Source organism: Macaca nemestrina, chromosome 5, assembly GCF_043159975.1.
Source record: "Macaca nemestrina isolate mMacNem1 chromosome 5, mMacNem.hap1, whole genome shotgun sequence".
In the NCBI taxonomy this organism is placed as follows: Eukaryota; Metazoa; Chordata; class Mammalia; order Primates; family Cercopithecidae; genus Macaca; species Macaca nemestrina.
Window position 1 is genome coordinate 6,918,334 of NC_092129.1, and position 23,485 is coordinate 6,941,818.

The 23,485-nt window shown below is 42.3% G+C and overlaps 2 long non-coding RNA genes across 2 annotated transcripts in view; one reads left to right on the forward strand and one right to left on the reverse strand.

Moving 5' to 3' along the window:
* Positions 1-10,892, reverse strand: part of LOC105487535 (uncharacterized) — a 37,160-nt gene extending 26,268 nt beyond the window's left edge. Inside the window, exon 1 of the long non-coding RNA XR_011623256.1 lies at positions 10,779-10,892. This is a non-coding gene — a long non-coding RNA (uncharacterized lncRNA). The remainder of the gene's footprint in view (positions 1-10,778) is intronic.
* LOC139363268 (uncharacterized) lies at positions 547-23,166 on the forward strand. The gene is made up of 3 exons (XR_011623257.1): positions 547-974; positions 7,344-7,481; positions 22,628-23,166. It is a non-coding gene; the product is annotated as an uncharacterized lncRNA (long non-coding RNA).
* Positions 23,167-23,485: the final 319 nt, after the last annotated feature.

Consider the following 23,485-nt stretch of genomic DNA (forward strand, 5'->3'; position numbering starts at 1 on the left):
TTAAAAAAACTATTAAAATTGTGACACTTAATAACCAAACAAAGCAAAATTAAAAGAAAAATGCGATTTTTCAGTTTAAGAGATTAGTAATTTTTTCTTCAATGGTAATACGCAATTCTGGAAAGAATGGAATAAAATGAGCTCTCTGACATACTTATTGAAAAATCAGCCATTTTGAGAGATGGCAATGTAACCCTTTCTTTCTCTCTCTTAAAATGTTTGTTACTTCTTGGAAAGTGTTTGTATTAGTCTATTTTCGCACTGCTAGAAAGAACTGCCTGAGACTGGATAAGTTATAAAGGAAAGAAGTTTAACCCTAAAATTGACGCTTGTCTTGTTCAGGACTGAAACTGCCTTTGTAAGACTAATGAAAGGCCACAGATTAGGATTATGGGAGAGGCCTGAACTCTGCTAAAACATAGGTGTAGTTAAAGAATAGTCAGCTGTGGTTCCAGAGTTCACAAGATTTTTAACTTTCCTTCATTATTCCTAAAGATAACATCACTATTGTCAAAATTTAAAATTGGTCTTTGAGATGGTTTTCAGATTTTTGCATTCTGGTGACCAACTGACTCCACCAGGGTCCATGAATCATGACTCAACCGGTCCCATAGCCCCCAGCCAGAGGCTGACTCGGCAACCAGGAACATTTTCCACACATCTATGATTTCATCCCTAACCAACCAGCAGCATCAATTCTCTAGCCCCCTTCCCACCACCCTTTGCTGACTCCTTTTTTGGACTCAGCCCACCTGCAGCCAGGTGAAATAAACAGCCATGTTGCTCACACAAAGTCTGTTTGGTTGTCTCTTCACATGGACACGTGAGACATTTGGTGCCGAAGACCCGGGTCAGCAGGACTCCTTTGGAAGACCAGTCCCCTGTCCTCACCCTCATTCTGTGAAGAGATCCACTTAGGACCTCCGGTCCTCAGACCAACCAGCCCAAGGAACATCTCACTGATTTTTAATCAGGTAAGTGGTTTCTCTTTACTCTCTTCTCCAACCTCTCTCACTATCCCTCAACCTGTTTCTCCTTTCAATCTTCATGCCTTCAATCTCTCATTTCTCTTAATTTCAATTCCTTTCATTTTCTGGTAGAGACAAAGGAGACACACTTTATCCGTGGACCCAAAACTCCAGCACCAGTCACGGACTCGGGAAGGCAGCCTTCCCTTGGTGTTTAATCATCACGGGGATGCCTCTCTCATTATTCACCCATGTTCCATTGGTGTCTGATCTCCGTGGGGACGCCTGCCTTGGTCATTCCCTTGGTGGCAAGTCAATTATGGGGACACTTGCTTTGGCTGCTTCCCACCCCCATTCTCCGTGTCTCTATGCTTCTCTTTAAATGTGCCTCCTTCACTATGGACAATGTTCCACCCTCCATTCCTCCTTCTACTCCGTTAGCCTGTGTTCTCCAGAACTTAAAACCTCTTCAACTCTTGCCTGACCTAAAATCTAAGTGTCTTATTTTCTTCTGCAACACTGCTTGGCCCCAATACAAGCTGGACAGTAGTTCCAAGTGGCCAGAGAATGGCACTTTCAATTTGTCTATCCTAAAAGAGCTAGACAATTTTTGTCAAAAAATGGGCAAATGGTCTGAGGTGCCTGATGTCCAGGCATTCCTTTACACATTGGTCCCTCCCTAGTCTCTGCTCCCAATGAGACTCATCCCAAATCTTTCTTCTTTCCCTCCCGCCTGTCCCTTCAGTCCCAACCCCAAGTCTCTCTGAGTCTTTTGAATCTTCCTTTTCTATGGATCCGTCTGACCTCTCCCCTTCTCCCCAGGCGGCTCCTCACCAGGCTGAGTTAGGTCCCAATTTTTCCTCAGCCTCTGCTCCCCCACCCTTTAATCCTTCTATCACCTCCCCTCCTCACACCTGCTCTGGCTTACAGTTTCGTTCCGTGACTAGCCCTCCCCTACCTGCCCAACAATTTCCTCTTAAAGAGGTGGCTGGAGCTAAAGGCATAGTCAAGGCTAATGCTCCTTTTTTCTTTATTCTACCTCTCCCAAATCAGCTAGCAGTTAGGCTCTTTTTCATCAAATATAAAAACCCAGCCCAGTTCATGGCCCGTTTGGCAACAACCCTGAGAAGCTTTACCACCCTGGACCCAGAGGGGACACAAGGCTGTTTTATTCTCTATGCATTTCATTACCCAATCCCCTCCTGGCATTAGAAAAAGCTCCAAAATTAGATTCTGGCCCTCAAACCCCACAACAGGACTCAATTAACCTCGCCTTCAAGGTGTACAATAATAAAGTAGAGGCAATGTATTTCTGAGTTGCAATTACTTGCCTCCACTGTAAGAGAAACCCCAGCCACATCTCCAGCGCACAAGAACTTCAAAATGCCTGAACTGCAGCTGCCAGGGGTTCCTTCAGGACTTCCTCCCCCAGGATCTTGCTTCAGGTGCTGGAAATCTGGCCATTGGGCCGAGGAATGCCCACAGCCCGGGATTCCTCCTAAGCCATGTCCCATGTGTGTGGTACCCCACTGGAAATGGGACTGTCTAATTGGCCCAAGGCTCTGACTGATTTCTTCCCAGATGTTCTCAGCTTTATTGGCTGAAGATTGATGCTGCTCAATCGCCTCGGAAGCCCCATAAACATTCACGGACACCGAGCTTTGGGTAACTCTTACAGTGGAGGGTAAGTCCCACCCCTTCTTAATCAATATGGAGGCTACCCACTCCACATTACCTTCTTTTCAAGAGCCTTTTCCCTTGCCTCCGTAACTGTTGTGGGTATTGACCGCCAGACTTCTAAACCTCTTAAAACTCCCCAACTCTGGTCCCAACTTGGACAACATTCTTTTATGCACTCCTTTTTAGTTATCCCCACCTGCCCAGCTTCCTTATTAGGCTGAGACATTTTAACTAAGTTATCTGCTTACCTGGCTATTCATGGGCTACAGCCACACCTCATTGCCACCTTTTTCCTCAGTTCAAAGCCTCCTTCACATCCTCTCCTTGTATCTCTCCACCTTAACCCACAAGTATAGGACGCCTCTACTCCCTCCTTGGTGACCGATCATGCACCCCTTACCATCCCATTGAAACCGAATCACACTTACCCCAATCAACGCCAATATCCCATCCCACAGCGCGCTTTAAAAGGATTAAAGCCTGTTATCACTCGCCTGTTACAACATGGCCTTTTAAAGCCTATAAACTCTCCTTACAATTCCCCCATTTTACCTGTCCAAAAACCGGACAAGTCTTACAAGTTAGTTCAGGATCTGCGCCTTATCAGCCAAATTTTCTTGCCTATCCACCCCGTGGTGCCAAAGTCATATACTCTCCTATCCTCAATACCTCCCTCCACAACCCCTCCACAACCCAGTATTCTGTTCTGGATCTCAAACATGCTTTCTTTACTATTCCTTTGCATCCTTCATCCCAGCCTCTCTTAGTTTTCACTTGGACTGACCCTGACACCCATCAGGCTCAGCAAATTACCTGGGCTGTACTGCTGCAAGGCTCCACAGACAGCTCCCATTACTTCAGTCAAGCCCAAATTTCTTACTCATCTGTTACCTATCTTGGCATAATTCTTCATGAAAACACACGTGCTCTCCCTGCTGGTTGTGTCCAGCTAATCTCCCAAACTCCAACCCTTTCTACAAAACAACAACTCCTTTCCTTCCTAGGCATGGTTAGGTACTTCCACCTTTGGATACCTAGTTTTACCATCCCGACTAAACCATTATATAAACTCACAAAAGCAAACCTAGCTGACCCCACAGATCCTAAATCCTTTTGCCACTCCTTTCCATTCCTTAAAATCAGCCCTAGAAGCTGCCCCCACACTAGCTCTCCCTAACTCATCCCAACCCTTTTTCATTACACACAGCTAGAGTGCAGAGCTGTGTGGTCGGAATTCTTACACAAAGACTGGGACCGCGCCTTGTAGCCTTTTTGTCCAAACAATTTGACCTTACTGTTTTAGCATAGCCCTCATGTCTGCGTGCCATGGGTGCTGTTGCCCTAATATTTTCAGAGGTTCTCAAAATCACAAACTGCTCAACTCACTCTCTACAGTTCTCACAACTTCCAAAATATATTTTCTTCCTCACACCTGACACATATACTTTGTGCTCCCCAGCTCCTTCAGCTGTACTCACTCTTCGTTGAGTCTCCCACAGTTACCATTGTTCCTGGCCTGGACATCAATCCAGCCTCCCACATTATTCTGGATACCACACCTGACCCTCATGATTGTATCTCTGATACATCTGACATTCACTCCATTTCCCCATATTTCCTTCTTTCCTGTTCCTCACCCTGATCACATTTGGTTTATTGATGGCCGTTCCACCAGGCCTAATTGGTACTCAGCAGCAAAGGCAGGCTATGCTATAATATCTTCCACGTCTATCATTGAGGGTACCACTCTGCCCCCCTCCACTACCTCTCAGCAAGCTGAACTCATTGCCTTAACTCGGGCCCTCACTCTTGCAAAGGGAGTACACGTCAATACTTATACTGACCCCATATCCTGCACCACCATGCTGTTTTATGGGCTGAAAGATTTCCTCACTATGCAAGGGTCCTCCATCATTAATGCCTCTTCAATAAAAACTCCTCTCAAGGCCACTTTATTTCCAAAGAAAGCTGGAGTCATTCACTGCAAAGGCCATCAAAAGGCATCAGATCCCATTGCTCAGGACAATGCTTATGCTGATAAGGTGGCTAAAAAAGCAGCTAGCGTTCCAACTTCTATCCCTTACAGCAGTTTTTCTCCTTCTCATCAGTCACTCCCACCTACTCCCCCACTGAAACTTCCACATATCAGTCTCTTCCCATACAAGGTAAATGGTTCTCGTACCAAGGAAAATATCTCCTTCCAGCCTCACAGACCCATTCTATTCTGTCATCATTTCATAACCTCTTCCACGTAGGTTACAAGCCTCTAGCCTGCCTCTTAGAACTTCTCATTTCCTTTCCATCGTGGAAATCTATCCTCAAGGAAATCACTTCTCAATTGTTCCATCTGCTATTCTACTACTCCTCAGGGATTGTTCAGGCCCCCTACTTTTCCTACACATCAAGCTCAGGGATTTTCCCCTGCCCTGGACTGGCAAATTGACTTTACTCACCTGCCCCGAGTCAGGAAACTAAAATACCTCTTGGTCTGATTAGACACTTACACTGGATAGGTAGAGACCTTTCCCACAGGGTCTGAGAAGTGCACCGTGGTCATTTCTTCCCTTCTGTCAGACATAATTCCTCGGTTTGGCCTTCCCACCTCTATACAGTCCGATAACAGACCAGCCTTTATTAGTCAAATCACCCAAGCAGTTTCTCAGGCTCTTGGTATTCAGTGGCTCCTGGTTTTACCTCAAACTGCCACCCTTAAGTCTCTCTTTAAGTACATAGAAGATCTTCAGTGACAAAGTACACTCCAATACTTTCACCCTAATGAAGACCTATTCTTTACTTTTATACTTACTCTTATTCTTGTTCCCTTTATTATGCCACCCTCTTCCCAGCGATCTCCACCACACTATCAACCTCACTCACACTCTCCTAGCCATTTCTAATCCTTCTTTAACAAACAATTGCTGGCTTTGCATTTCTCTTTCCTCCAAATTTGATGAGGCCCTGACTTACTGCTAAAAAAAAAGGGGGCACTCTATATGTTCTTAAATGAAGAATGCTGTTTTTACCTAAATCAGTCCAGCCTGGTATATGACAGCATAAAGAAGTTCAAGGATAGAGCCCAAAAACTCGCCAACCAAGCAAATAATTACCTGGAACCCCCTTTGACACTCTCTAATTGTATGTCCTGGGTACTCCCAATTCTTAGTCCTTTAATACCTGTTTTTCTCTTTCTCTTATTCGGACCTTGTGTCTTTCATTTAGTTTCTCAATTCATACAAAACCGCATTCAGGCCATCACCAATAATTCTATATGAAAAATGCTCCTTCTAACAACCCTATAATATCACCCCTTACCCCAAAATCTTTCTTCAGTTGAATCTCTCCCACTGTACGTTCCCATGCCGCCCCAATCCAGCTTGAAGCAGCCCTGATAAACATCGCCCATTCTCTCTCCATATCACTCCCCAAAATTTTCACCACCCCAACACTTTACCACTATTTTGTTTTATTTTTCATATTAATATAAGAAGATAGGAATGTCAGGCCTCCGAGCCCAAGTTAAGCCATCATATCCCCAGTGACCTGCACGTAAACATCCAGATGGCCTGAAGCAGCTGAAGATGCACAAAAGAAGTGAAAATAACCTTAACTGATGACATTTCACCATTGTGATTGATTTCTGCCCCAACCTAACTGATCAATGTACTTTGTAATCTCCCACACCCTTAGGAAGGTTCTTTATAATCTCCACCACCCTTAAGAAGGTTCTTTGTAATTCTCCCCACCCTTGAGAATGTACTTTGAGATCCGCCCCCTGTGGGTTGTGTGAGCAACAAGGCTGTTTATTTCACCTGGGTGCAGGTGGGCTGAGTCTGAAAAGAAAGTCAGCAAAGGGTGGTGGGATTATCATTAGTTCTTACAGGTTTTGGGATAGGCAGTGGAGTTAAGAGCAATGTTTGACACTCTCTAATTGTATGTCCTGGGTTGTTAGAAGGAGCATTTTTCATATAGAATTATTGGTGATGGCCTGAATGCGGTTTTGTATGAATTGAGAAACTAAATGAAAGACACAAGGTCCGAATAAGAGAAAGAGAAAAACAGGTATTAAAGGACTAAGAATTGGGAGTACCCAGGACATACAATTAGAGAGTGTCAAACATTGCTCTTAACTCCACTGCCTATCCCAAAACCTGTAAGAACTAATGATAATCCCACCACCCTTTGCTGACTTTCTTTTCAGACTCAGCCCACCTGCACCCAGGTGAAATAAACAGCCTTGTTGCTCACACAAAGCCTGTTTGGTGGTCTCTTCACATGGACATATGAGACAGGACTTATCTAGAGTTTTCATCATTTTGAATCATCCTGTCACTTATAAGTAACATTTGGAAACATATCTCTCTGTTGTTATTACCATGTGACCCTTGGCTGTGGGTCAGTTCTTCTGTCCTTTTCTAGAACTCCTTGCCTTACTTAAAGTTTGCTGTATTAGCTGTCAGGCATGGTAGAAACAAATAAATGTCTACATTTTATGAGCAGATATGTAACTAATTAAAAACACTTACAACTACTCTCTTGGACTTTTAAAATTTAGTTTAAAGCACCAGTTTCTCCCACTCATGTAGGGGCCTCCTTTGTCATTGTGGCTTCCAGCAGCTCACTGTATACTTTGGAAGCCCTGACGCAGAAGCAGCTGTAGGACTCCAACAGCCTCTGCTACTGTCTTGCTTTGCACAGGGCACTCTTAGCAGTCACCCTCCAAACCAGCTCCCTGTGACTTCGTGGGACTCCTTCCGTCTGCGCTGCACAGCATAGATCTGATGATCTTCATACCTGGCCTTGTTGCATCTGGCTCTCCAAGGCACAGATCTTTAGGTAATTTCTAATGAAGATTTTATTTGGTTTTCAGCATAGGGTTCACCACTCCTGGAAGTGTCCTCAATCAGGCAACAAAGGTCTGGGCTCCTCTCTGATGCTTCCCCATGAGTGCCTACCTTAGAATTTAGGGGGACATGCTGACATCTAATTCAAAAGGCAAGAGATGGCTATATATTATCCACAATATATTTTTCACCCGTCACCCTTCATTAGGTATGAATCATTGTCTCTCAAAAGCATGTGGTATTTCCTGGGGCTTTTCCTCATCACAGCTCTTAGAATCATCTCACCCTCCCCAAAATGCGTGTGCTCGGGATCCCGGGACTGTCCTTCTCCGCCTGTCGGATAGGATGCCAATTAGCTGCCATGGAGAGCAGGAGGGGGCCCTGGCCTGATCGATAGGCTCACACTAATGAGCTGCGTGACCTTGAGTGAGTCACTTGACACCCCTAACATTTTGCAGTCTGCAGATTGAGCCGACTGGACAGGGCCATTGGGTTGCAAGAATCAATTTTTTGAAAAAAATTTTATGTGAAACTCGGATACAGATCATCTGTGCTGAGCTCTCATGATGAGCTCCTGGGCTGCTGAGCGGTATCTACATTTGCAAAAAGCAAACAAACGAACAAACAAGAAAACAAGTAGGGAGTGCCGGACAACATCCCACTTTTTCTCACTTCTCACTGGACATGCAACACTCTATTTTCTGCTCTCCCGCAGTTCAGCAGAGACCAGAGACTAAGTTCTTGCCAGGCTCAGCCACGAAGACACCTTTTCCAGGGAGTGTGCACCTGGGTGAAGGCTGCAGAGCTGGTCTGTGGAGCCCGGCTTGGCTGCAGACAGAGGGAGCACTACTGTCTCTGGCTTCCAGGAGGGTAGTACCAGGGATGCTGGGGTAGACGGAGGTTTCCAGGCTGAGAGCAGCCACAGTGTTCCAAGCTGTCTCATGAGTTTTCATGGTGGTGGCTGTGCTGTCCTCAATGGATGTCTTATGGGACAGCATTTTTGCCATCTGGCTTCCCCTGATTCTGTCCATTTTAAAATCTTGTTTTAAATCTTTCTTAGAATTCAGCAAGCTAGCTAATCCTCCCCGCCAAAATCGTTTTCTACTTCAGAGTGAGGTTTTGCTGCTTGCAAAATAAGTAAATAAAAATTGAAAAGAAAAGGTAAAAAAAAAAAAAAAAAAAACAAGCATATTAAAAGAGGTTGTTAATGGCAAGAGACATTGTGATTGTACAGGACACAAACAAAATGATTTGCGACTCCCACCCAAACATAGGAAATGACTGTTTTCAGAGACTAGGGAGAAGTCTGGCTTCATGTCAGATGACTAGCATTAAAATAGCCAATGTCTCAAAGGTGAACGTCTGTTTATGGACCATGTTTGAGGGGGATGGCTGTCATGGAGGGAGCCTGGGGGAGGGGTGGAGGCACGCATCAGAGGTGGGAGGTGGAGATGGAGCAAATCTATAAAAGCTCTGCTTTCCTTAGGACACAGTTTACAAGCTGCCAGATAACTCTCTTAAGTCTATTTCAGCTTTGAAATACTATACATCTAAAATTTAAATATTTAAGCATAGTACGAGGCCTTCCTCAGACATTTGAGCATAAGAACTTCACCAAGAACCTGAACACAACACTGACCTCGTTCTCCTTTCAACAGCTGTCAAGTACTGTTTCTAGCACGCACAAGCTAGATAATCTTTCTACTCATGCTGTAGACTCTTTAAGGGTAAAAGCTGTGTCCCTTTTTTTTTTTTTTTTTTTCACATTTCCTTCAGCATTTGCATTAGGGTCACTGTATCAGAGAACCACCAACATCTGGATGAAAACAACAGAAACATCTTCTCTCACAGTTCTGGAGGCTGGATGTCCAACACCGAGGCGTGGCAGGCCATGCCCCTCTGAGACTCAGAGTGGAGTTCGGCCTCACTTTTCCAGTTCTGGGGTGAGGGGGCGTGGGAGTGGGGTGGGCAACCTCTGGTGTTTCTTGCCTTGTAGCCACTTCACTCCAATCTTTGCCTCTGTTGTCACATGGACTCTTTCTCCCTGCGTCTGTCTCTGTGTCTCTCCTCATCTTCTTATAGAGACACCAGTTACGTTGTACTAGTGCCCAACCTCTATCCTCAGTATGACCTAATCTCGACTCCATCACATCGGCCAGGAACCTCTTTCCAGGTGAGGTCACACATTCACGGGACACAGTGGGTAGCACTTGGATTTATCATTTAATGGGGACTAATTCTACCTATAACCTTGCCCAATCCAGGAAAACAGATGTAACTGTGCACTGTTGAGCACGTATTCAGTGTGTTTCTCTTCTCCTGCTCTCTCTTCACTTCTGAATAAATCAGGTGCCCAGGCTTCTTTCTTCTCCTACCTGTATCTTTCCATGCATCCTGAACTTGGAAATTAAAATACTTTTCCCATCTGCAATAATCACATCCTTTTCATTCTTGAGAAAATGCCCAAGGGAGTTTTTGCGGCCAGTGGTGTTTTTTGCCTTCTCCACCACCATGACAAAGGCCAGGTATCTGATCTCAGTCTTGTTCCTCCAATCAGGCCTCCTCCTCCCCCTGTTCTGGGAATAGGACTGAACAAAACAAAGGGTGAGGTGGATGTGTCTTATGAGAGTACCTCCTGGACTAGTCAATTTATTTTGTGTTCTTCTACCTTGGCTCATCTGAGCCCATCACTTCGCTCCTTACATGGCAGAAAGAAAAACATCTGGAGAGGAGTTCAAACGGGAGCACGGATGGGAAGGAAAAACAATGCCTTAACTCTGCTGTGAGATAACCCCTGTCCCTGTAATGGATCCTGCTCTCAGCCAAGCTCTGACACACAGCTCCGAGGATGGATGACTTGGCAGCCGCGACACACATCGGCCTGTCTGGCTGCAGACAAGAGACATGTTTGATTTGTGTCTTTGCTGAAGCTCAGTAACAGGCAGAATCTTTTTCTCTACCCTTGGAATAGACACAGAGGAATCCACTCACTTACAGAAAGAGAAAATCCACCCTGTTAACAAATTTAGGTGTTCCCCGCAGCCCTCCCATTTCTCCGGCCTCTGAGGTGCTATTTGGAAAGACTTAGAGATTAGCATCTGGGAAGCTTTCCAAACTGCTTGTAAAATGAATAGAAAGAAGGAAAAGATAACAAGCCATATTAGGCTGCTTTTCATCTCCTTAACCACAACACTGTCTGTGGTGAGCTGAGATCAAGCCATCTTTTCTAGGGTTTCTCATGGAAGATTAGATTTCCAGTTTGTACATTGGTTTGGATCTAATTGCTCACCTGTTTCCACTCCTGGCTGTGTCCAGCAAAAGCTCTAATTCATTTGTCTGCAATAACAGTGGCGTGATGGGAGGGTCTCCCTAGCCTCGATGTATTCCTGCTTCTTGGACAGAGATTTTTGCTCGGGGTAAGAATGCATGGTCATCTCGTCCCCATCCCTAAAAGCAGTAATTAATTAACTGTACAAGTCACTAATTAATGAGTCTTCAGAAAAGATGCTGTGAACAGAATCCATGTAAACTCTGACTGCTATAAGCATTATGGCAGATTCCATTATTTCAAAGTTTACTATGTGCCAGGCATAGTGGTAAATAATTGACAACCATTATCTCATTAGATCTTCTCCAAATGTCCATGAAAGAGGGACTGTTATCTCTGTTTTTCAGATAATGAAACTGAGAATTAGAAAGATTAAGTAATTTTCACAAAATCACAGAGATAAGCTATGGAATATTTGAGATACGAAATTAGGACTTCAGATTCCCAAGTCCTTAATATAATTACTGTGCTATGCTGAACAATCAAGGGGCAGAAAAATGGAAATATGGAATGGAAAAGCAGGAAAAAGCAAAAGCTTAAATATTAATTAGCAGGAGACTCAAAATAAGAAAATCAATGCTAGCATGCAAATCAAATGATCAAAATTGGAAAGAATTACAGGACAAAAGTTTCCTTAAAGAAGTAAGTTCTGAGCTAAATTTGGAAGCGGTAAAGATATATTTAAGATCCTATATTTCTTTATGTGTACTTTCTGTTTTAGAAGTACCATGGTTCTTGAAAAAGAGTCACATAGAAATATAGAGATAATACTGGTCTTGGATAGATCATTCTATAATCTGTCATGCTTGTGGTAAAGGAAAGGAAAACCAAAAACCATAAAACAAACAAACAAACCAAAAAACCATGTGTTTGTGATAGCAGCCAGAGGCAGGTCAATGCCTAGGCAGATAGGGGCAGGTACCTGGGGAAACTCCACCTTCAAGCTGAAGACAGTTCAAAGCCTAGCTACAAGTCTAGGGTATCTCTGCAGATCAGATTGAGAACCTGTCTTCCCATTTGGTGTGCTTTCCTCTGATTGATCCCCAGCCTTTACCTGTTTTACATATGCATACCTTTTCCTAATTGGTTTTCTACACTGTCGTGCCCACCTTGGAGTGGTATCTTTGCTTTAGCTTTCTTTCTATATTCACAAACCAAGCAGCATAGACTCCTGTATTCTGAGCCCATAAAAGTCCCAGACTCAGCCACACTGAGAGAGAAACCACCCAACTGAAAGGGTGAGGGACCACGTCGCATCCCCTCTCACTGCTGAGAGTGTTCCATCGTTCAATAAAATTATGCTGTGCCCTCCTCAGTCTTCAATCATCAGTATATTCTCATTCTTCTTGGATGTTGGACAAGAGCTCGAGAACCACTGAACGTGGGTACAAGCTATAACACAGGTGAGCTGGGGCACACCTGGCCCAGCCATGGGCTAAGCCAGTGTGCAAGTGAGACTTGACCCAGGTGAGCTGAGTGGAGGGGGTGCCCCTGCTGTGAGCCCACCAAAAGGGCCGAGAAAAATTGTGTGTCATTTGAACAGCAGATGCATTTATTTTATTGGTTACAAAAGGCTTTTCAATTGGCTTCCAATCATTGATATCCCTCGACAAAAGTCAGAATAAACAGGTCCTTACCTGTATTGGGTGTTTTTTCACTACATGGAAGGGAGAATTTGGGATGGCCTGAAGACAACTTTTTGGTATGTTTTGAAAATAAGATGGAATCTTTGCCTAGAGCTGAAAGTGCAGGAGTGACAGCATGTTGCCTGAATAGTTGTACTCAACCTGTGGGACTAGAACAAGACAGGACGATGACTGCAACACAGTATACAAGCTTAGAAAGTAGTTATTATGGGCTATGAAACCTGTAGTTTGAAAGCTTGGCTGTTTTTATGTTTCCTGTTTTTTTCTTTGCTGTTTCTGTTTTATTCTCTCGGAGTTTGTTAAAGATCTTTTGGAAAAGTCTAACCTGTGTCACCATTCTAAAGAGAATTGTTGAAGAGAATGCCTATCTTTGGATGGAGCTTTTTGTTTTAAACAACTGTAGTATTGGTATGTTTTTTCCTCAAAACAACTTATATTTCCTAGACTACAATGTAATACATATTTTTCATAGACAAAAATAAAGAAAAGTATAACATAATTATTCCATTCTAAGAGAACTTTAAAAAAAATGTTAGTATCTTTCCGCAATACATAGACTGATAACCTTCACTGAATCACATTGCACATGTTTTCATAACCATTTATTCATAAATATATTTCATGAAATCACTGGTGGCAGAGAGGTGGATCTCATAAAAATACTCTATTTTATTTAGCTTATCCACCATTGCTCCCAATTCTGACTTTATAAGTAAAACTGTGAGGTACACAGAAACATCTCTGCATATATTTCTTTATATTCTCAATTAGTTATTAAAAATTTTCCCTGAACATCCCGAGATTCTCATTACTGTCATATCTAAGAAAACATCCCTTTTAAATGTGTGTTATTTTGTCATTATAGTTTCAATATTCCTCTTTCTCCATCTATAGTGGCAAATTAAGATGTCTCATTATTTGCCTTGTTTAGGCAGTGATTAACACATCTATTAGCATGGTAGGAGTTAAGGAAAATTGTTAAAGAGTGTTGAAAAGTGTAGTAACTGTTAATAGTTACCAACTGTTCATAATGCATTTAGCTTAATTTGCATGGAAAAATCGTGTTTGCAACAGTACTTGCCAATATGAAATTTTGCCAACAGTAATGATCCTTTGCTTCAAGACCTGTGATTGATTTCCACCTGGGGTCAGAAAGGATTTCTCCCTGTGCTTGAGTTTTTCATGGTTAGCTTCATTGTGGGGCTGTCTGCTTTCCTCTGGAACATCTGGCACCAGCTACCATCACATGCAGAATCCTGACTCAATGGTCCATTAGTTTTTGTGCAGAAAGATATGTGAATTTTAAAAAGGCACTCCTGAGTATCTCTAATCAAGGCCATGTGTTATCAATTGTAGAGATGGGAGAAATTAGTTTTCTTCAAATCATTGCCATTCCCCTTTAGGACAGTGGAAACCTCTGTCCTAAAATAAACCAAGCACATCCTGGGGCTATGTGGTTAAAGACTATCAGAGACTGCTACTGGACTTCCCTCAAGTGGGCATCATCACATGTGCTTGGAATCACCAGGTCAGGATTCCCTGCATCCAAGGCATTCCGCAAACAATGAGGAATCAGACTTCACCAACTGCAGAGACAGCGGCTGCTTCTAGTATGATTTTAGGAGTACCAAGAAACTTCCTCTGGCCCCCAAATAATTCCTCCTTCCTGCCTTTGGCACCTCATTTCCAGAGTCAAATTATTTTTCCAATTTCCATAGTCCATTGCTTATGTGTTAAAATAGTAACACCCCAGGGAAAAGTCACTTCTCACCTGATAATGACTATTTATACTGAATAAAATGAGTTTGTAAAATGACAACTAGACATGTGTGGAGGAGCATTCATAAGAATCAGTGGAAATTCATCTCAGTTTGAAGGATAGATGAGATAGAAAAGGAGCGTTTGCTGTTGGGAGTGCCCAGTGGGTGGGGGAGTGGCTTGGTGGCTGAGTTCAGAGCCCAGAGTTAGGGTGCACTGGGGGTCTAGGTTTAGGCTGTGGCCCCTGAAGAGCATGGGCCATTTTATCATTGTTTTTCTGTGGACATTTGCTCCTGATTCCCGTCCTCTATTCTCACACACCCTGGAAGAGTTATCTTGGCCTCCAATTTCCTCCTTAGAGCCTCCCTCCATTATAACACATTGCACTGACTCAGATTGATTTACTTCCAGACCTAAGTATCCAGAGTTCTGCTGGCATTAAAGAAAGGGGCTGCGCTTTTTCTTTCCTCATATTCCCAGTGCTCTTAAGAGCAACTAACAGAGAAGAAGCTTAATAATAAAACTTTTCTGAAAAGAAAGTTTTAAAGTAACATGTTCTAGTTTACTCCTTAAAATACTGTATCTATACATTCATGCCTTTTCAGCAAAGGGAGAGTGCAGGTGAACCGCCAGTAACACATGTGTTGTCTGGTGGAACAGTGTGAGTCCTGAGACCTCAAAAGCACACAGCAGAGATTCCTTGAACTTTTCGACTACTGTATGAAGAAAATGAAAATTAATAGAAAAAGAGAATTGAAAAATTGAAAATAGAATTGAGAAAGAATTGCTCCCTCCCAGTGGACCCATGACTCAACAGGACTGGGCATTGTTCTACGAATAGTCACTGAACACATGGTAGAAGCAGGCACTGCTATTCCCCACCCTGGGCTATAGCATCGAATAAAACAAAGCACAGCCCTTCTAGAGCTTCCATTCCAACAGAAAGTAAACAATCTATGAGTAAAATAGAATCTACCCTATGGTGTTAAGAACCATGGAGAAACACAGGCAGGGAAGGGGAAAAGGGGCTATGGAGTTTCAGGAAAGGCATTGTTGTTTGATGTACGGTTATAAGTAAGGTCTGCCCATGATTCAGAACCTAGAAGGGTATAGGATGTCACTTGCATTGGCATCCTAGCCGTGGCTGTTAAATTATATCTTACCAGATGATAAGCCTAGTGTCCTGCCATAGGAAGGTGATAGGATTAAAGGAATTTCTTCCCTATGTCGGCCCATTCTTCTACATGGCCATAAAAATAGCTGTCGGTCAGTTTAAAGATAAGAGAATATTGGGCAGAATAGAGACCTACAGAAAGAAGATCTGAGTCTTCAGGTTTAGCATAGCATACAGACAAAAACTGTGGGTGTGAATACTCGCACTAGGGGCTGGTTACGTGCAAATACACCAGACAGCTAGCAGTTTTCATAGGAAATGATATTGCCAAAGACATCTTCAATAGCATCTATCAGGTAACTCCTAAAACAACCTGGAGTCCTGAATCATGAATCTGCTTCATGAAGAAGGAGGTTGAAAAGTCTATACAATGTCCCAGAGGAGTGGGCTCCCTAAAGCTCATAATGAACAATATTAGAGAAGGAAAAACTTCCCAGGGAATAAGGCACCAAAAAAGACGATGAGGAGGTGGGGGCTCTTGGACACATGGAACCCAAAGCACTGAATCTGGCCTGGGGCAGCAGTGCATGGACTCACGCACGGAGTCTGAGATTGTTCTTGCCCATCGCTGACTGTGGGTTCCATTGCCCCCTTTCCTGAATAGAGGGTTCTCTAAAGTTATCCCCTTTCTACTCCCCTTTCCCATTGGGCATGTTATGGGCAGGTGACATATTTTTTATCTTATTGACACCATGGCACAAAGATTCATATCTAGGTTGATGAAGAGGTCTGCAAGTCTCTAGACATCCTGGCATTCGAATGATGTGCAAAATAATTGGAGAGTACCCTGGGGTCATGTATTTTGGGGAGAGAGTATGTACAAGAAATATACACAGGAATATTCAGGTGACAAAAAAATAAAAGAAGAAAAGAAAAAGAAAGAAAGAGAGAAAGAAAGAAAAGAAAGACTGGAAACAAAACAGTACTTTGTGCCACAAATAATGATAATTTCTCCTTCCTTAGGAACAGTACCTCTAAATTTTAGTGGAGCACAAGGCCACCTTGAGTAGATACTACATTGCCTAGGATTCCTTGCATTCAGATGTGACCCTGTGACCACATCCCGGCTAATACAAGGAGGATAGTACAGTACTGTGTGTTAAAGATGAATGCTTTAACATCTGGTTTTTGTGAAAAGGGATTTATCCAAAACATTCTGCAGGCTTCTTTGTCTCCTAGAGGTAGTGGGGGCTGCTGTTGGTTTGTAAGTTTGGAAAGAATAACTATACATGCCTGTCTCCGTTCTACCTTTCTTTGTCTTTGGAATAAGATGCTCACAGGGAAAATGACCCCTGCTTCTCTATGGGGAATCTGCCTGTGGTCTGGTGTGAAGGTTCAGTGTTGTCTGTGACCGCCTGACCAACATACGTGCAATCAGGATTCTCTGTGGCATTAAAATTATATGTTAGCTGGCTGGGCGTGGTGGCTCATGCCTGTAATCCCAGCACTTTGGGAGTCCAAGGCGGGCGGATCACAAGGTCAGGAGATTGAGACCACGGTGAAACCCCGTCTCTACTAAAAATACAAAAAGTTAGCTGGGCGCGGTGGAGGGCGCCTGTAGTCCCAGCTACTCAGGAGGCTGAAGCAGGAGAATGGTGTGAACCCGGGTGGTGGAGCTTGCAGTGAGCCGAGATCACACCACTGCACTCCAGCCTGGGCGACTGAGTGAGACTCTGTCTAAAAAAAAAAAAAAAATATATATATATATATATATATATATATATATATAAGCTTCAGTCTGCAACTTCTTTGAGTTCTTTCTCAAATTCATTAGAAATGATGCATGGAAATATGTATTACGTTTGTTTCACAGACCTTAAATTATGTGAAATTTCTAGGATGTGTCCTTAAAGGCCAAGGGGGAAATTTGTATATTTCTTAATCTTTCCTTACTTCCAAAGGCTAGAACGTATATTGGGTGGCTAGAATTAACTAAACATTGCAGGTCCTGAGGTGAGAGTCACAGTGTGAGCCTTGAAGAGCAAGAAGATGGGCATGGCAATAAGAAGACAAGAGCAAAAAGATAGGAGAGGGAAGAATGTGGCAGGAGTGAGAAGGTGACAGGGTTAAGAGATGGGAGGTGTGAGAAGGTGTTGGGGTGAGGAGAAGGGAGGAGTGAGGAGGTGGGAGGGATAAGGAGGTGGGAGGGGTGAGGAGGTGGGAGGGGTGAGGAGATGGAAGGGGTGAGGAGATGGGAGGGGTAAGGAGATGGGAGGATTGAGAAGGTGGGAGGGGTAAGAGATGGGAGGTGTGAGAAGGTGTTGGGGTGAGGAGATGGGAGGAGTCTATGATTCTGATTACTGTGGAGCAGTCATGTTGATCCTGGACTCTTCATGTTTCCATAAGGTTGAAAAAATGTTATTTTGCTTAGGAAAATCTTGTTTGATTTTTTTTCTCATTCAGAAATATTGCCAGATCTGAAACAAAAGGAAAACTCAGCTTCTTTTTGGATGAATTGGTACAGCAAATGGAGATGTTGAGTAGACAGCTGGACACAGAAAGTTTTTAAATCTAGTTTGTGTCTATTTTCTTTACCAAATCGTGGCAAGTAGTTGATATTATCTATTAACAAATTCATCACATATATGACAACTTAGGTTAAATGCATATGGCCCAGGAAAAAAAAATATTTTGCCACTCCTCAAAATAAATTATTAGAAGTTTAGTAGTAGTTGTCAGGAATGAGGACTATGTTGCAGTATTGATTGTGATGGTCAGAAATATCAGGAATCTGGGTGTTCAGAGCTGGGAGAGAGTATGTACAGATGCAATGTGGGTGACCATTATGCTATCCTCTACAAGAGTTAGTATCAAAAGACTAAGGGTACAGACTACATCATGGGTAAAAAAATATATCAGTTATAGTAGTTACCAACCTAAAAATAAATTTTCCCCAAAGGAGGTAACTCTGCAATAGAACACAAGACTATTTCATGTTCAAGTAACATTCTTGAGTGGTACCAAGCCCAGGGCTAGGGGGAAGAAAGGGGCAGGATAAGCTGTCTTGCAGACATTTTAGTAATTCAGACAGATGGAAGCTCTGCCATCTTTGATATGTGGTTTCCAAAGTCAATATTTTTTTCTACATCTGGTCTATGGAAAGAGCAAAACATGGGATATTATAAATACAGGATGTGGGCAGGAAAGGTCCAGACACAAGAGAAAAACAGATGTAACTTAAAGATGTGCCATAGCCTGGTTTATCACCACTAAATGTCCATTTCAATTTTTCCCTTGATGTATAGAATATAATCACCTTTATCCAAGGGAGATGACCAGAGTCCCATGCAGTCCTTGTATTCAGGCAAAGCCCAAGAATCTTTAGATGATGATCATTCCTCTCTAGAGTTCTAAATATGGTTCCTTGGGCTCAGTGACATAAAAGGACACTTATCTTCCCAACGTACCTCTATCCAGTATAAAAAGATCAAACAGTGACAAGAAATGCTCCACTCTGCAAAACAGAAACCCTGACTGGGGAGTTGAATGGCATTTTTACCAGGAAGGCATATGAAGAACCCCTATCTGAAGGTGGGGGGACGCCTTGACAGGTTCTCAACTTTGCCTTCTGAGATGAACTTTCTTGTTCGCCAGGGTTTTCTGGGAGTCCCTCCTTTGGCATTTCTCCCGGTGATCTTCTCTGCCTTGGGGATTGAGGAGTGCACTTTCCTTGGTTGCTGCCTGGCTTTTGTAGACTGTTCTCTGTGCAATTTTGGATTGGGTTTATTCCTGAGGCTAGCAAAACTGTTACAGGGTTGTTTTCTTTTCTTTTTTTTTTTTTTAATCAGCCTCATGGTTTCTTTGGCAACAACATTTCCTCCCCTCCCAATCTTTTCACTCTTCTAATCTGTTTGCTTCCTATGAGTTCTCTTGCCAGTAAACACAAAACAAACAGAGTGTGTCCTTTTCTTGACATATTTTCAGGTCTGCTTTGTTAATTTATTTCTTGCCGTCCTGCTTCTCTCTCCATTTAGCAGAAACTGTCTTGCTGAAGTCTTGAGTACAAAGGTTCAAGCAGGAAGGCTATCTCCTTGAATGGCTTTGCTAAGTGAGAAGTTTTAGTGAGCGCCCCCATTTTTTGTTTTTCCCTTTTTTATATGAGTTTGGATCCAAACAATCTTTTATTTTCCAGAACATAAAGGTCCCAATCCTATGGACTATTTCATTTTCTTTCTACTTCCAAACCACGCATATTTTTTCCTGAATGGATCTCTTCCTCGTAATATCACAGTATTAATATATACCACTCAGCATGTACTACTAACACACTGACTTCCAGTCCCTTCCCTTGGAACTGAATTACTCACGGGCATACTCTGCCTTCTTTGTTCTCCTTGTGTTCTAAATGTTCTGTACTTGTTTTAGATACACATCATTTCTCAGACGAATGTTTTTCAAACATTTTTTCCCAACCTGTGGCTTTGCTTATTATTTTTTGATAATATATTTTGAAGAGCGAATGTTTTTAATTTAAATTGATCACCTTTGGTTTTGGGTATCAGACTACCTCGCTTGCGCTATCCAATAACATTACACAAATAAATATGTACCAATGTAGGTAGGAATAGCCTTGCTTTTTTTGTATGAGAGATTTACATCTGCAAAGTAAATTTCAAGATATTGGATTGCTGGTACAAAACATAAAGGCAATTCTGTTTTAGTTTTCATTTTGTTTTATTTTAATATATGCTGCCAATTGCCCTCCTTAATAATGTAGAAGTTTGAATTCCCACCAGGATTGTTTTAAAGTATATATTTTCTTTTTACCTTACTAACAGACTATGTTGTCAAGTTTTTGTAAATTTTGCTGACCCAAAAGAAGATATGTGGCATTTCAGTGTAACTTTACTTTTGCATATCTCTTCATCTGAGTGGTATTGAGAATGAGGACTTTCTTGTGAATCTTCTTACATTCATAAACTATTTGTGTATGAAATTTCTATTGAAAATATGTGTTCTTATTTGTATCTTACTCTTCTGAGATGCAGAAATATTATCTTGGGGATACTTTTTTCTCTTTCTTTTGTTTTCGTGTGATCGACAGAGTGAAGCTTTAGCACAGGGGAGAGAATTGTCAGAACACATTCCTGCATGCTTCTTAGAAGAAGTTGCTTCCTGAGATGGGCTTCCTTTGACTCCCTGTAGAGGGCTTCCTCCACCGTCCTTCCTGTCTCCCTCGGAAACCCCGCCCTGTGCATGGGGCTGCCTCCAGCTGAGTGGCGCTGTTTCAGGTACCTGAGGCAGCACTCTTCTCCCTGCACTTCCCACCACACCAAACCGTCCCTGCAGCTTCTGCGGATTCTGCTCCCCTCACTTTCTTTGACAACACTGGATAACAATTCGGAGTTTGCATGTTTTCTCAAGTTTCTCCAAAATTTCAGATTGTTGTTGTTCAGTTTATTTCTCTCAATGTTTCTAGAAGAAGACAAGAAACAATTCAGAGCTTAACCAGCACCATATTCCTGTCAGCTGTAGAATAATATATACACATATTCTATACACATGCATATAAACACACACTTATATATAAACACATACACACACACATACACACACATATACACAGATATATATATACACAAACATATGTATACACACGTGTGTATATCCTCATTCGCTTGTAAATTATTTATAAATGCACATGCCATGTTATATTGCTTTCAAGAGGTTTGCAAACCAGAGTTCGGAGATAGATAGACAAAGAAACATTTTTTAAGTGCAATGATACATTTTGGTGGGAGAAATAAAAATTTATGCTAAGAGAGTTAGGAGATGGAAGAGAAAGTTCTTAATAAAACTGTTCTTTAGAGTTTCCCGAGATAGTAAAGCTACACATTTGTTTCCCCGTTACAACTGAGATGTTTATGAGGAAGTAAAACACAAAGTTAATTCTATATTTAGTATACAACACTTGTAGGCTTGGAAGTTTGTCTTTTGCTTTAATGAGGACACAACAGACTCTGAGCTTTAATGTAACCTGCGATGGACCCTGGAATTAAGACCGTGAAGCCCATATGTGTTAAGGACATCTCTGTCTTTTTCATGGATTCTCTCTCTGGTTATTTTTCTTCTCCTCATAGAAGTAGGCGGTGTCTGATGAGCTTAACTCATGCAGCACTTGTGCTAAGCTTTTGATAGGGGATGTCTATGCACAAGCAGAGGAAGTGGCTTTAAATTAAGAATCATAGGTTACTTACCTGTGGATACTACCTGGAAAGCAAGCATGTGAGTGAGATTCTATTCATGTGGGTTTATGTGGTGGGTTAAGTTTGTGCAAAGTCTCTTCTAGTTTCTAGTTTCTCAGAGAAATGAAAACTCTTGTCGTCAACTGAGAATGAGGAAAAGGGGGAAAGTACAAAGTTAAAAACGAGATGTATTTTCTCTATGCACCTATGTCTCTAAAAATCTACCAAGAGTGTTAGCAATTGAAAGGGTAAGCCATCCACCCTTTACTCTAGGTAAGGTAGACAGAGCGTCAGCCTCTAAGCTGTGATCTACAAGCAGACATCCATTTCCTGAGTATCCGTGAGCTGACAGCTCTGCAGGTTGGGTATGGTTGTGCAACTGTGACCTGCTTGACTCTGGGACCTCTATTTGGTTGCTGTCCTTTGGAAGTTGTCTGATGACATATTCCCTAGATCTCCCATGTCTAGGAAGACGGATTTATGGAGATTGGGGAAGGGATTGAGCTGAGGATGCTGAGATTTTTCCCAAACTCCCCAATCCAGTGAATACAAAACATTTCCAACTTCCCTTTGGTTTTTCATCAGCTTTCTTTTCTCACTGTATTAGTCCATTTTCACGCTGCTGATAAAGACATACCCGAGAATGGGTAATGTATAAAGAAAAAGAAGTTTAATGGACTCATAGTTCCACGTGGCTGGGGAGGCCTCACTATCATGGCAAAAGGTGAAAGGCATGCCTTCCATGGCAGCAGGCAAGAGAGAATGAGAACCAAGCAAAAGCAGAAACCCTTTATAAAAGCATCATAACTCGTGAAACTTACCCACCACCACAAGAACAGTAGGAGGGAAATTGCCCCCATGATTCAATTATCTCCCACCAGGTCCCTCCCACAACATGTGAAAATTATGGGAGCTACAATTAGATTTGGGTGGGGACACAGCCAAACCATGTCACTTACCTACAAAAGATGTGATGTTTTGGGTTTTTCAGGTATTGGGTGTGCCCAAAGCAAGACTTTTATTTTTGGATTTCGATTTGTTTTTCAGATTTCTCTCTTCTGGACGGGAGACATTAGGTTAGAAAACATTGAGAGTTGGTAGTCTAGAGCTGGATTGACCTTTGGTTCTGACATTCATCTCTTCTAAGGCCATGGGCAAATCATTCTGCTGCCATGGCTCATCTCTTGTAAATGACAACATATATCTACTCTGCAAGATTGTGAAGATTGGATGGCTTGTACATAAAGTGTAAAAGTCTAGCATAAAAGTGGTGCTAAATCAACTGTAACTGATACAAGTTAACATTTCTTGAGTGCTCACTATGTGACAGATGCTGTGGTAAATAATCTGGATATGCAGCCATGCATCACTTGATGATGGAGATAGATTCTGAGAAATGCACCATGGAACATCATGGAGTGCAATTACACAAACTTGGATGGGACAACCCACCACACACTTAGGCTCTACGGTATAGGCTGCTGCTCCAGGTGACAAACCTGTACAGCACATTACTGTGTTGAGTACTGCAGGCATCTGTAACACAATGGTAAGTACTTGTGTATCTAAACTTAGAAAAGGGTCAATAAAAATATGGTATAAAAGATTTTTGAAAATAGTACACGTGTGTAGGACACTTACCATGAATGAAGCTTGCAGAACTAGAAGTTCCTCTGGGTGAGTCAATGAGTGAGTGGTGAGTGAATGTGACATCCTGGGACATAACTATCCACTACTGTAGACTTCATCAACACTGTACACCTAGGTCACACTAAATTTATGTGTTTTTATTCATCGATAATAAATTAACCTTAGCTCACTGTAACTTTTTTGCTTTATAACTTTACATTTTTAGCCTTTTTGACTGTTGTAATAACACTTAGCTTAAAATACAAACACACTGTA